Below are 15,822 nucleotides of genomic sequence, written 5' to 3'. Positions count from 1 at the left end.
CAACATAGACCTAAGGACTAGGTCTCTTCTGGCTTATCCAAATGATTTTCCCTTTCATAATGCCACTGTCTGTAAAAATAGTTGCCTTCAAGATAAATGATATAGTTATTCCAATAATGCAATGTTATTTTTTTTTTTTTTTGAGACGGAGTCTCGCTGTGTCACCCAGGCTGGAGTGCAGTGGCGCGATCTCGGCTCACTGCAAGTTATTGCACAATGCATTATTAGTTCTGTATAAGATAAGAAACACATTAAGATGCCTTAAGAAAGACAGCAACCATATAGCTAAAGTAAAATTAAAATGTATTGCTGTCCAACATAACATCCTAGAAATGATTGGTCTAGGTTGTAAAATGGTTCTGCTCCATGAAGTAATTCAGATACAACATAAAAATCAACTTACTTCTGTCTTGATTCTTATGTTGCTATTGGCTACATAGTTGCAGCTGGGTTGCCACTACCAACACTTGAAAACCTGTAGGAAAGGGCAAGAGGGATGTAGAAAAAAATATTTCCTTTAATCTTGTGAAGTAGGAATGTTATGCCTGCTCACATTTCATTAGAAAGACATCTAGCTACAAAGAAGACTAGAAAATACAGAAAATGCAGTCTCAAGCTGAGTGGCCATGTACCCAGCTAATAATGTATTATTATGGAAGCAGTAGGAAACCAATTTTAAAGGACAAATAGCAATTTGAGTAAATTTCTATTTTGAAATTATTTATATAGCCCAAAGCAAGTTATTATGAAAGTCAATTGGATTTCAAGAACAAATACAGTGTAGTGTTTATGAGTATAGGTTCTAGAGGCAGATCAAACAGCTCCAGTCATTTCTGGGTGTGTGACTTTGACAAGTCATTTAACTTTTCTGTGTTTCTATAAAATGGGTATAACAGTAATATTGACTTTCTACACTGGCTGTAAATAAGTTAGTAAAGAAGAAAAGCTTAAGAGGTGTCTGGCTTAGAGTGAGCACAATTTAGGTGATAGCAATTATTGTATCTATTTCTACAGGTGCTAAATAAATATTTTTCAATGAATAAACAACCTAATTGATAACTCCATGTATTAAATGACTCTGGGAATTTATATTTTAGGATGTCTTATGTTCACTTCTGCATTCTCAATTATTACTTCTTTCTACTATCACAGTATCACACTATAGAAGCCTTCCATTTCTAATTAACTGTTTATAGTAACTATGGATTTCTATCAAATAATTAAACTTACTAAGGCTGTGTGATTAGGCTCTGGCAGACAATCTAAGGGACACTTTTATGACACAAAGTTAGCACAGTTTTAGTGCATAGTTTTTAAGAATCTATTTTTGTTAAGAACATTTTTAGTTTATTTTCTCTGCTTATACATAGTGTTGGCAAATATCTTCAGAAAAGTGAGTCATGGTTTGTTATACACATGTAGGTAATTATCAAAATCTCAACATAGGCTTGAATTTTGAAGTATAAAGAGTTTCCAAGAAACAAGTATCACCACATATTGAAGAGAGTGGAAATTTATTTTACTTTCTGAAGAAAATCAGGCAAAGCAAACAGAAATCTCATTCGAATTTATTGGTAACAATATTTATGAGGAAGTCATCCTTGGGTCTACAGGTTTCCAGAAATTAGGGAATCTCAAAGTCAACATGGGGTATGTACTAAGGGGTATCTCTTTGAAGTCACTTGCACGGATACTGCCTAAGGAAGAAGAATATTTCTCCCTCTAAGACTTTTAAAATCTCATATTCTGTATTCTGGCCTGCACTAGTCCAATGTTTATTCCTAGTCTGTTTTCTTGCAATTGCAAAGCAAAACTGTTATATTGGCACTGCTAGGGGAAAAAAGGGAGTTTTAGTAGCAGCTTACATTGAAGTGCAAAGGAGTGTGTGTGTGGGAAAGTGTGTGTGTGTAAGGAGTCTCATGTTATAGTTATCTGCCCACCATCTTCTCAGACACCTCAGCATGCAGAAATCCTGGTAATTGATCTTGAAAAAGTATATGACAGTTGGTTAATGAGAGTATCAGTATTTTTGTTTGTTTTTTTTCTGAGACAGAGTCTAGCTCTGTCACTTAGGCTGGAGTACAATAGTGCGATCTCTGCTCACTGCAAACTCCACCTCCCGGGTTCAAGCGATTCTCCCACCTCAGCCTCCCGAGTAGCTGAGATTACAAGTGCCCACCACTATGCCCAGCTGATTTTTGTATTTTTAGTAGAGACGGGGTTTCACCATGTTGGCCAGGCCGTTCTCGAACTCCTGACCTCGTGATCCGCCCACCTCGGCCCTCCCAAAGTCCTGAGATTACAAGCGTTAGCAACCGCGCCCGGCCCTTAAGAGTAGGAGTTGTCTTAATTGCTGCTTTCTCAAAATTCTGAGATAACTGTACATAAAAAGCAATATCCCTGTTTGGATAAGGTAAAACAAGGTGTTCGAATTTCCTTTAGTGGACATCAGTATATCCAAGAGTGAAGATACTAAGCATTTTGGGATAAAATAATGATGAAACTGCCTATCATCTTTATGTCATCCATTTCACTCCATCAGAAAAAACAACAAAACACCTCCAGTAGTTGCAATGCAGCCACTTCTTTAGATGACAACTGAATTCTGCACTTGATCTTAGCCAAAAGGTATAGATGACAATCGAATTGTAAATATTCATCACACATAGGAAGGAGTCTAGAGATTTAAGGATACCAAATTTCTAATTTGATTTCTACGTTTGGCTAAATATCCTTTAGCGAAGAACCAGTGGGAGCTATCTTTTATTATGTAATAAGATCTTTGAATTGGGTGATTAACAAGATAATGATTACAAAAGATATTCAGAAGTCTTAATACTGAAAGTCTTCTTTGTATCTGCCTGAAGAGCACAGATTTTTTGTTCCTCAGTCCACTTCACAGATTTTCTCCCCTGGCCTTTCCACAATGGGAAGACATTCCCTTCCTTCTCTGAATATTGCTGTTGTACAGTAGAGACAGAGAGCTGTTCATTCATAAGATCAAAACTGAAGCGAGGAGACAAAAATAAGGCGAGTATTAATAGTACACAAAACAAAAGGTTAGCGCAGCATTCCTCGGCAATACTTGTCCTGTATGGATAAAATCTGAGGGTTTTTTTTTTACGGCTATTATAAATGACAAAAGAAAGAAGACATGGTCCTTGTCCTCTCCTCTTCTTGCCCCACACCCTGTCACCTGCCATGCACTGTATTTCTTCACATATGAATGTTAGTGAACCACTTAAAACTATAAACAGAGATAGCCAGTGGATTAAGAAAACAAATACAATTTGAGTCACAAGCAATATTTTCCTTTTCATAGGGTGTTAACGTAAGACAGTTCTTGTTGTATTCAGTTTCTTGTACTTTCTGAAAAAATCTTTCTGACAAAAAGAAATGTAAATGAAATCCATAAACAACAGGAAAAAAATCTAACTTTTATGTACTATACCCAAATTTCACTTAACAAAGCTCTATATAAAGTAATTGATTACTGTATGTATCACTGAGATGTGTATATATGTGTGTGTGTGTATATATACATATATATATATATATAAAAATCACTTTCTCTTTACCTTCTCTATAACTATCTCTTTGTATTCACAGCCAGTCAATGTGAACTGTGCATATTACAAACACCTTCAGCTGCTTAGTGTGGCACACACTGGAGTGTGAGTTGCAGTGATTGTTGTTTATTCTGCTATGAGCTTTAATTTGCCATTTATTTTGTGTTCTCACTGTCAGTTTTGGATCCGTGTAAGGCATGCCAGTGATGGTGATGCATATTCCAAAAGAAATAAAGGGAAAGTACCATGCAAGCTTCAGGCTTGAAGCAACTTCAAGGAGCAGGTCAAATGAATCAGACGGTAAAGCAGATTGAGAAGTTAAGGGTGAACGTTATGAAGAACAGCATAAAAATCTCTATGGAGTGGGAGGACTGAGCCTCAATTATAGGAGCTGGCATGGAAGAAACTAAGGCCTGAGGATGGTCAAACCCTCAAAGACTATGAGGACAATAGTCATTACTGTTATAAAATACAAGAATGAAAATCCGTAAGAATTTTACTCTATGACCTGTATTGTACTCATTCACTCAATATGTTCCTGCATTGATCTGCTTAGGCTGCCATAACAAAATACCATACACTAGGTAGCTTAAACAATAGATATTTATTTCCTCACAGTCCTGGAGGCTAGAAATCTTAGGTCAGAGTACAGGCATAGTTTAGTTCTGATGAGAGTCCTTTTCCTGACTTATAGACAGTCACCTTCTAGCTGCGTTCTCACACAGTGGAGAGAAAGGCTGAGCTCCCTGGTGTCTCTTCTTATAAGGAGACTATTCCTATCAGGACCCCATTCTTATGGCCTTATTCAACCTGAATTACTTCCTTCCTCCCAATACAGTCACAGTAAAAATTAGAGCATCGATATATGAACCTCAGGGGGACGCAGTTCAGTCCATAGCTGTTCTTTTTCTGGAAATTTTTCCATACTCTCCGACAGTGGTCTTGCATCTATGTGCAACTGTACCGGCAGAATGTTTACTTTATAATAACTGGACTAGCATGAATACGGTAAGCAGAACCAAAATCCAAACTGACCTTTCTTAACTAAATGTTTGGTCGAGTCTTTTTTCACATTTCATTTCTCTGAAACTGACTCTTCTCTTTTCTTCCATCTTTTAAGGTCCTTTGTAATATATTAGACCCAGCTGGATAAATGAGGCAAACTCTTATTTTAAAGTCACCTGATTACAGGCCTTGATTTCATCTAAAACCTTAATTCCACCTTGCCATATAACACAACATCTTCACATGTACCACAGAATATAATGTGGACATCTTTGGTGGACCATTAATTTGCCTCCCACAATAGTCATATGATTATATCAGAACACTTCATTTCTTGTACCTGTAATATAACAAGAACAAGTAAATAAAATCATTAAGTTTGGAACCTGGTTTGACTTACTATTATTCTCCTCGGCATTTTAACTTCTGGCTTCCTAAAAATGGGCCTTTTTCGAATTAAATGATACTCAAACCAGATTCTGATGCAAAGTGCATTTAGTCAATGGCACACAATTCAATTGTCCTCCAATTCTCTTTAGCATTCAGTCAGCTGACATTTGCAAATTTTGAAACATTTTAATAAAGAGACTAACACAAACTTTGGGATATGGAATATACTGAATTTGAAATTAAGGTTCAGCATATTCCAATTTCAAACTGTGAAATGTTTTGAAGAGGGAGTACGTATTAGCAAAGAAATGGCCATATTTAATGTGGATTTTGAAATATGAACTTTTTTCTATTACTGTAAGTACACAATTGGCTGTTAAAAATAATTAATATTCCAATTATATTTTGTACAGAAAGAATATAAAACTATTGTAATGTTACTTTCATGATCTTAGAAAATGCTTACATTTGTGTTACTTCATATAACAATACCCTTTTTCAAATAATATACAAACATATATATTTATTTTAAATGTCATATTTACTAAATCCTTATTATATGCAATGTTTAGAAGGACACAAAATTGTACAGTATATTGACCCTCTAGAATTTACAGATGTAGTAGAGGAGAGAATTTAAATATATATATATATGTAAGATATTACCTTTTATAACCTTATGTTTTCTTTTAATGCAATTAACATAAACACATTTTTTCCATTTTTAATTTTTAAGATCAAACTACAATTTTGAATTAATGTAATTCAGTTAATTTTACCAAAGGTCTTTTGGGAGAATGTGACGAACAAGCTCTGTGATTTTGCCTTAAAGAACTCTGTGTTCTTCAGTTGAACGAGCATAGCTGTTTTGTTCCTTTAGCTTCTGAACACATATTCTCGCAGTAATCAAAAGTGAGGGTAAAAACAATTAAAGTACCAAAAGGGTCAGTACCTGCCTCCACACACACACACACACACACATACACACACACACACACACGCACACACCTTATAATATTCATGGATCATGTATTAAAATTACAAAAAAAGAAAAAAACTGTGTTGTACAAATATTTCATGCTTAGTCCTGGCATATAAAATTAAAATAGATACTTGATAAATTAATAAATAATGAACAAATTACAGCCATACCTCATCTTATTGCACTTTATTGTGTCACATATATTTCATATTTTACAAATCGAAGGTCTTGTGGGAACCCCACAACAAGCACGTCTATTGGCATAACTTTTCCAACGGCAGATACTCCATTTCTCTGTGTCACATTTTAGTAATATTGCAATATTTCAAGCATTTTCATAATAATTATGTCTGTTACAGTGATCTATGGCCAAAGATCTTTGATGTTAATATTGCCATTTTTGGGAGGGTTGCTGTGAATTACACCCATATAAGATGGCAAACTTAATAAAGGTTTATGTTCTGGCAATTAAACTGACTGACTGTTGCCAAGTCTCTCCCATTCTCCTAAGGTTTCCCTATTCCGTGAGACACAATATTGAAATTAGGCCAGTTAATAACCCTACAGTGTCCTGTAAGCATTCAAGTGAAAAAAAAGAGTTCCACATCTTTTACTTTAAATCAAAAGCTGAAAATGATTAAGCTTAGTGAGGAAGGCAGGTCAAAAGCCTAGATCAGCTGAAATTTAGGCCACTTGCTCCAGTTAACTAAGTTGTGACTAGAAAGGAAAAGTTCTTGAAGGAAATTAAAAGTGTTACTCCAGTGAACACACAAATAATACAAGAGCAAAAGGTCTTATTGTTGATATGTAGGAATTTTGAATGGTCTGGATAGAAGATCCAGGCGGCCACAACATTCCTTTAACAGACGCCTAGTACAGAGCAAAGCCTTAACTCTCTTCAACTCTATGAAGCCTGAGAGAAGTGAGGAAGCTACAGAAGTGAAGTTAGAAGCTATCAGAGGTTGGCTCTTGAGGTTTGAGAAAAGAAGCCATTTCAATAACATAATAGTACCAGGGGAAGTAGCAAGTGTTAATGTAGAAATGTAGAAGCAGTAGCAAGTTATCCAGAAGGTCTAACTAAAATAGTTGATGAAGGTGGCAGGTGGATACATTAAATAACAGCATTCCCTTCTCCCCTCCTCTCCCCTCTCCTCCCCTCCCCTCCCCTCCTCTCCACTCCCTACCCTTTCCCTCTCCCCTTCCCTCCCCTCACCCTCCCTTCCTTCCCTACCCCTTCCCTCTCCCCTCCTGTCATCCTCCTCTCCTTTCTTCCTCCTCCTTTCTTCTTTCTTCTTCCCTCTTCCCCCTTCCTCCTCCTCCTCCTCCTCCTCCTCCTCCTCCTCCTCCTCCTTCTCTCTCTTTCTCTCTCTCCTCTCTCCCCCTTTTTCTTAAAGATAAGTTTTCACTATGTTGTCCAAGATGGTCTTGCACTCCTGGGTTCAAGTAATCCTCCTGCCTCCGGCTCCTTAGTAGCTGAAATTACAGCTGTGTGCCACTGCCATCAGCTTTGATTTTCAACGTAGGTGAAACAGCATTCTATTGAAAGAGGAGGTCATCTAGGACTGTCATAGCTAGAGAGGAGAAGTAAATGTCTAGGTTCAAAGCATCAAAGGACAGACTGGCTTTCTTGTTAGGGACTAGTGTAGCTGGTGACTTTAAGTGGAAGCTAATGCTCATTTACCATTCTAAAAATTTTAGAGTCCTTAAGAATTATGCTAGTGCTACTCTGTCTATGCCCTATAAATGGAACAACAAAGCCTGGATGATAGCACATATGTTTACAGCATGGTATACTGAATGTTTAAGCCCACTATTGGAATCTAATCCTCAGAAAAAAAAATTCCTTTCAAAATATTACTCCTCATTAGCAATGCATCTGGTCACTGAAGAGCTCTGATGGAGAAGCACAAGGAGAGGAATGTTGGCTTTTTGACAGTTACACAGTAACTAACTGTACATATTTATGGGGCACATGTAATATTTTAATACATGCATATAATATATAATGATCAAATCAGGGTATTTAGGATATCCATCACCTTAAACATTTATGATTTGTGTTCAAGAGATTTCAAATCTTGTCTTCTAGCTACTTCGAAATATACAATGGATTACTAGGTGGTCACCCTACTGTGCTATTGAACACTACAACTTATTCCTTCTATCTAACTGCACATTCGTACTTACTAACCAGCCTCTCTTCATCATCCACCCCACCGCCACCATTTCTAGACTCTGGCAACCATTATTCTACTCTCTGCCTCCATCAGATTAACTTTTTTATCTCTCACATGTGAGCGAGGATACACGATATTTGTCTTTCTGTGCCTGGCTTATTTCACTTAACATAATGACCTCCGGTTCCATCTACGTGGCTACGAATGACAGGATTTTGTCCTTTCTGTGGATGAATAGTACTCCATTGTGTAAATGGACCACATTTTCTTTATCTGTTTACCCACCGATGGACACTCAGGTTGATCCCTTATCTTGGCTATTGTGAATAGTGCAGATCTCTCTTTGATTTACTAATTTTATTTCTTTCGGATGTGTGTATATATATACACGCACACACACACATATATACCTTTATATAAATAGATAGATAGATCATATGGTAGATCTATTTTTAGTTTTTTGAGGATGTTTGATACTGTTTCTCATAATGGTTGTACAAATTTACAGTTTTACCAACAGTATATTGGTGTTTATCTTTCTCCACATACTTGCCAACTTCTGTTATTTTTGTCTTTTTGATAATAACATTTTAACTGGGGCAAGATGATAAACTTGCTTGACACAATCTTTCAATTTGTTAAAAAATTGCCATATGTGTGAAGTACAATAAAGTGAAGTATGCTAAAACAAGGTATGCCTGTATTTTACTTGCTGAGTTAATTTGCTATTACCGTTTTAATTCGTAAGACAGAAATTTAGATTATTTAGTTTCATAATTTTCTTTTCTTATCTATGCATTTGATTCTGTTATTTTTAAGCGTACTTTTCACTGTTTTCCACAAGTTTTCACATATTATATTTTTATTAAATTCAGTTCAAATTAATTTATAATTTTGTTTGTGATTTTTTTAACTCATGGTTTATCTTAGCATGTATGCTTAATGTATAAAACTTTGGTATTGTTTAGATTTTTAAAACATTGATTTCTATCTTAACTCCTGTCGAGTCAAAGAACAAGCTTGGAAATTATTTTAATGCTTTGAAAAATTTTCATTGGCCGGGCGCGGTGGCTCACGCCGGGAATCCCAGCACTTCGGGAGGCCGAGACGGGCGGATCACGAGGTCAGGAGATCGAGGCCATCCTGGCTAACACGGTGAAACCCCGTCTCTACTAAAGAATACAAAATATTAGCCGGGCGTAGTGGCGGGCGCATATAGTCCCAGCTACTCGGGAGGCTGAGGCAGGAGAATGGCGTGAACCCGGGAGGCGGAGCTTGCAGTGAGCCGAGATTGTGCCACTGCACTCCAGCCTGGGCGACAGAGTGAGACTCCGTCTCAAAAGGGGAAAAAAAAAAAAAAATTCAGTCTTACTTTAGGGCTCAACATACTGCCATTTTGGTAAATATTGTATGGGCGTTTGAAGAAAAAAATTTTCAGTCACGTTGAATTTGATGTTTTTTATGTAACAATTACATTAATCTTTTTTTAGATCTCTTATGTCTTTTCTAATGTATTTTTCTTTATATTCCATCAACTAGGAAGAAAGGTTTGTTTTAAAGTCTCTCATATGTGACATGGATTTTCAATTTCTTCTTTTACTTCTGTCAATTTTTGCTTCACATATTTTGAAGCTCTGATACTCAGTAAATACAGATTTTATTTATCTACATATCTTCCGTATGGGTTGACGCTTTTATTTTCATGAAATATATTTCTATTTCTAATATGGAATTAAAGTTGACTTTAGTGCTGATATAGTTTCACCAGTTTTATTTTGCTTAATGTTTGCATAGTATATCTTTTTCTGTATTTCTAAGTTTAACCTTATTGAATTTATGTTTAACACTTTTTTATATTAAGGTTAAGGTAAATTCTTATATTTGAGATGTATCTCTTGTAAGTAGAGTATAATTGGATTTTTATAAAATTATTGATATGTTTAGTTTTATATTTATCATCTTATGATTTGTTTTATGTTTGCCATCTTTTTAATATTCTCTTTTTCTCTCTATTTTGCCTGTTGTTGAATTGTTAGTTTTATTATATGACATTTCCCTTTAAAGAAAAAAGTTAAAGAGAAAAGTTAGGCATTCTTTTACTGTTATTTTCAGTAGATATTGTAAAGAATATAAAATGCTTTTTTGAGTTAGTATATACACATTATAAAATCTTATACATATTTAAATTAATATAAAATATAAAGTTTAATATAAAATATTATTTTTTCTACTTCCAATAAAATTTTCAACTAAGTTCCTGTCGGTTTTCTCACCTTTTTGTTGAAAAAATTTGTTTGCTTGTCTGTTGTAGTTCCTTAGTTAAAATTTTGCTGATTGTACCTTGTATTGTCATATTGCTATGCTCTGTGCTTCTTTCTGATTCGTAACTGGATATAGAGCCTTTATCTGATTTGAAGTTGACTTTTTTTTTTTTTACCAAGTACATGTCATAGATTGTGATGTGTATTTCTATTAGATGGTATGTAATATATAATTTTCTTTATTTCAGTGATATTATTGGCCAATGGAGTACTTCCCAATATGGAAATACATAGAAAACCTAAAAAAATGAAAAACTTATCTCAAATACTGTGAGAATTAAAAATATAACTAGTTATAAAACACAACATACAAAAATTAATAGCCTTCATACATGCAACAAAATTGGTTAGATGATATAATGGAAGAGTTCATCACTATAGTGATAAATAAATAGATAGAAAGACAAGTAGATATAAAGTACCTAGATGAAACTTAACAAAATACAAAAGTTGACTGGAAGAAATGGAAAGGCATACTATGTTCTTGATTAAGCAATCTCAACATTATAAAGTTACGAATATCCCTACAATAAACTACAAAATTAAAACAGTTGTGGTATAAACATCATCAGTTTCAACTATCTCTCACCCCTGGAACTTAAGTTGACTATAAAGTTTGCTTAAAAAACAAACTAGCATAAATATCTAGAAAAAGAGAAACAGAAGAAAAGTAAAAACAATTGTATATGGGAGTAGGAGTGGGAGTGAGTAGTCTCTGCCGATATTAGAATATATTGTAAAGCCCCTATAATTAAGATAGTGTTGTATTAGCCCAAGAATAGAAAAATAAATCAACGGAGCAGACTTAGAAAAAGAAAACATAAGTAAACTTTTGGTATTTGAATATAGACCTTTGATAAAATATTTGATAAAGGCGGCATCTCAAATTAGGTGGATAAAGATGGAGTTCTTAATAAGTGATATTATTCCAAGTAGATATCATTACAGAAAATAATAAAATTGAAACCTAATCTTAAATCACCTGCATTTATGTGTGTATGTGTTGGGGAGCCATCTTCCAATGTGCTCCATTAGATAGGCTGTCATCTGCAGCCATCCCTGGTGTGACCAGCCTATCTCTTGCCTAATCTTATGTGTTTTGCCTAATCTTATTGTGTTTGTCTAGTTCTAGTGTTGATTTCTACCTCAGTCGGTTGGAGCAGATGCATATGATTACATTCAATTATCGATTTACATGCCACTGCATAATATATTGGAAAAAGATTTTTGAAAACATTTCTTAAAAGGTATCTATGTTTATTGTAGACACAAGAGCTTTAAGATCTTCTCTTGCAGTCAGAGTACAATTTAATGAAGTGATCTAATAATTAATTAATATTATATGTAATGTACATATTCAAAAGGAGTAGTATAACTTATTTTTCAAGAAACTAATTGGCCACCGTTTCAGATTTTTAATTTCTCATCTAGTCTCCTCTCAAATCTTTTTCAACTTTCTTTTGCATAGTTCATTTGGCTTGGAATCTGATGAAAGCATTTTGACTTCTTGATAAGCTTTTGAATAAGCCCCTGTTACTATGGGAAGGTATCCAAAATTTGTGGATCAATAGTCTGATCCAGACTGGCAACTCCTATGGAATGAACTAAATTTCCCTTTTACTGTGTTCACCCTCTCACATAAAGCATCTGGTCACAGCTCTATTCAACCACCACAAACCACTCTTCAAAATCACTTCCATAGGGCATGCTCCTCCTTTTCATGTAGCATCCAGTTTTCTATGACTGTCTTGATAAATTGGGTGAATCTTTGTGTGAATGTCATGTCTGACATTTTTTGTAGTTGAATGTCTTTCTTCTGTAGCACAGATTACAGGCTTTCTGAATAACCAAGATTCAATATAAGATTCAATACAAGATTCTATATATTCAATCATGTATATACAGATGAGTCTTGGCTGGTAACAAACAATGTAATAAAGTCAAAAAGAGGTGTAAGTTTAAAAAGACTAGCAAAAATGTTTTTCCAATCATTCTAGAAAATATATTGAGAAAGAGGTAGAGGATATAGTCGTACCAGAAAAAATTTTCAAAATGTTGAGGTCCTAGTAAGATTTTCAGGATAGTAGGAAGAGTCACAAGAATTTTAGATTCTAGTCTTGCCTCTTTTAGTTCTGTGACTTTGATGCAATAACTTCAATTTAATTTTCTTGTTTATATCAATGAAAGATTGGCCCAAATAACCATTAACAGCCTTTAACATTTGACTTTGGTTAATCTAAACTTTGATACCAGGCATAGACAAGGCTGAATTTTCAAGTGACTAAGCCTGACCCCTTTGTTTTGAGAGAGACAGGGAAGACTCCGTTTCAAAAATAATTCACTTACCGTATGCTCTGGATGTGCAATTAAATGTATGGCATCTTTGTAATTATACAAGCTGAACTGATTCCTTACAGTTTACCAACATGTGAATCCAGACTTAGAATAAATGTTGCTCTCTAAGTAGAGTAAAACTACTCTACTTAGGGATGGAAATAGGGGAGGAAAGTACTTTTAAAAGAGGAGGTAGAAACATTTTTCTACTTTGAAATCAATCTGCAGTCAACTTTTTCAAAAAATAGCAGTCAACCTCCAGGTGGTTTTCCAATATGATTTTCTCTTTGATTCCCATAGGTATGCTAAACAAGAAGCCTGGGGAGAAAAATCCTCTTGATTAAAAGTTGCGTATGGGAAGAGATTTAGCAGCACCATTATCCTTTTTAGATTTCTAATCTTCAGAAATAATTGTATTATATAAAATTCCTAAGATGTTTAGATCAAAAGCAGAGCTCAGAAGAAGGTATATTCGGTGGTGAATGACTATGCATGTTAAGACATGCAAGTTTATGTTACAGAAATATGAAACAAATGGAAGCATAATGAATAACCTATTGTGGCATAATATTTTGATATCCATCTGTCTGACTTTCCTATGTGTGCATCAAAATAGTTACGAAAAAGTTGTAAAATATTGGACAGGCATGTATGCATGTAATATAATAAAATCCAGAGAAGACAAAAATTCAGGAAAATAGCTTGAAAATCGATATGTTCATTAATTAATCCTAGAAAATTGATAATGCAGCAGAGGCTATGATTATACAGCAGAATAACTTTAAACTTCTGGGGTTCACAAAAGATTTTCTGGGTGGCAGAGAATATTTACAAATACCCATCCCAGAAAGAGCAGATAACATTTGTCCTCTCAAAGTCAGCATCAGTCTCCCAACAGACACAAACTGGAAATAGGAAAAAATAAAAAAATAAACGTCTCAGCCAGCACCAAATGCAGAAGAATTGGTTTTTTACAGACAGAAAGTAATTATCCAGCTGGAAGTTAGCCAAGACACCAGAGAGAGTGAACATCCCTATTCTGTCTCAAAATTCTGTGGGATTTTTAATGAACACAAATGGTCATGACCTTGAGTTTTATGCTCCATCCATAAAAAGAACTTAACAGCAATGCTAGGCTGTTCTTTCCCTGTACCCCTGCTGCAGGGTACTGACTCAGAACCACAGATTAGGGATTCTGTGAATTCCATGTGGATAATGAGGACCCCTGCACAAATTGTTCAGTTCAATTAAATGACTAATTTTATAGGATAGCAATCTTGCTATTTGGCTGCTAGTGGCAGACTGCAAAACTGCTTAATGAATTCCTATCAAGGAATTTAGTATTTTAATAGTAAAGTGGATATCATCTATAAGGACTTACTACTGCTTTTGCTGCCACTTGGAACACCTATTTTATTCTCCCCAACACCAGTTTTACTTTCGTTCATTAGTCATGGCTTCCCTGTCTCAGACTAATTTTGTACACATGCGTTTTATTTTCAGAGAATGGATGACAGATTAGCCAGATTGCACATCGTAATGAGCAGTAATCCATGTAATGTAAACCACACAGCCCAGCATCCACTTCTCTTTGCCAAAGGCAGCAGTCTTGGAAGTTGCCAGCTAATACGACGGCCCTCAGGTTGCATACCAAGCATCATTCATGAGAGAGTAGAGCTTCTTAACATGAACAACATATGACTTTACAGGTACAGCCCACAGATTACCAAAGAGAAAAATTGTCTAGAAGGGCAGTGTTATAATGGGACTGCAGTGAAGTAACAGAAAGGAAACTATGTACATTTATGCACAAGACCTTGTATTAAAAATTGTATATATGTTCTTTCATTTGGTCTTTTCAGTAATTGAATAGGTAACATTAATGTTATTTAACAGACAAGGTGGAGGGATATTATGGAATGTAGAGTGTGTCTCTTGTGGACAGAATATGGTTACATTGTTTTTTATTTGTTTTGCTAATCTCTGACTTTTCATTAACAGATGAGTATACTTAATCTCCTTATATTTAATGTAGTTATCTTTTTTTTTTTTTTTTTTTTGAGACAGAGTCTCACCCCGTCACCCAGGCTGGAGTGCAGTGGCACAATCTCGGCTCACTGCAATCTTCGCCTCTGGGGTCCAAGTGATTCTTCTGCCTCAGCCTCCTGATTAGCTGCAATTACAAGCGTGTGCCACCACACCCGGCTAATTTTTGTATTTTTAGTAGAGATGGGGTTTCACCATGTTGTGTGCGCTGGTCTTGAACTGCTGGCCTCAAGTGATCTGCTCGCCCTGGCCTCCCAAAGTGTTGGGATTATAGGCGTGAACCATCATGCCCAACCTAGTTATCTATTCTTTTATTACTGCCTTATCTTGTGTTAGATATTTTCTAGTGTAGCATTTTAATTATCTTGTTTCTTTTGATAGAATTTTTAGTTATTTTCTTAGTGGTTAATATAGGATTAAAATTGGCATTTTTGCTTAAAATAACCTAGTTTGGGTTATACTAACTTAAGTATATAAATACTAACTTAAGTATATAAAAACTTTATTCCAAAATACGTCCATTACCTCCACCCTCTTTTGTGCTATTGTTGCCATAGAAATCATGTAAGATTTATATATGATGTACATAATTTGTGCAGTATTATGTCATATGTGACATATATGAATTACATATATATTCACAAATACACATACAGTGTAGTCCCATCCAAAAGTTTTATAATTATTGCTTCATGCAATTGTCTTTTAAATTAAATAGAAGAGTTGTAAACCAAAACACGTATATGCTGTCTATTGTGTAAATCTTTTATGTAATATAAAGGTAGTTACCTTTACTCATGCTGTTTACTTCTTTACATAAATTTGAGTTACCATCGAGTAACTCAAATTCAGTTCAGCTCTTTCAATTCAGCTGAATTAACTTCTTTTAGCATTTCTTACAGGAGGTCTGTCAGTTTTTCTTTAATCTGGTATTATCTTAATATCTTCCTTATTTTTGAAATATAGTTTTGCTTTATTTAGAATCATTGACTCTGAGA

At 34.9% G+C, this 15,822-nt stretch overlaps 1 long non-coding RNA gene across 3 annotated transcripts in view; it reads right to left on the bottom strand.

Moving 5' to 3' along the window:
* Window positions 1-15,822, bottom strand: part of LOC102128784 (uncharacterized) — a 530,667-nt gene that overhangs the window by 164,700 nt on the left and 350,145 nt on the right. The window contains exon 3 of one of the 3 annotated variants that reach the window (XR_010584664.1): window positions 187-475. The exons of the other annotated variants lie outside the window; for them this stretch is intronic. This is a non-coding gene — a long non-coding RNA (uncharacterized lncRNA). Of the gene's footprint in view, window positions 1-186; window positions 476-15,822 lie in introns of those variants that run through there. 3 annotated transcript variants of the gene reach the window in all.

This window comes from Macaca fascicularis, chromosome 2, assembly GCF_037993035.2.
Source record: "Macaca fascicularis isolate 582-1 chromosome 2, T2T-MFA8v1.1".
Classification (NCBI taxonomy): domain Eukaryota; kingdom Metazoa; phylum Chordata; class Mammalia; order Primates; family Cercopithecidae; genus Macaca; species Macaca fascicularis.
Note: the sequence above shows the minus strand (reverse complement) of the source record. Positions and strands in the feature narration are given on the sequence as shown.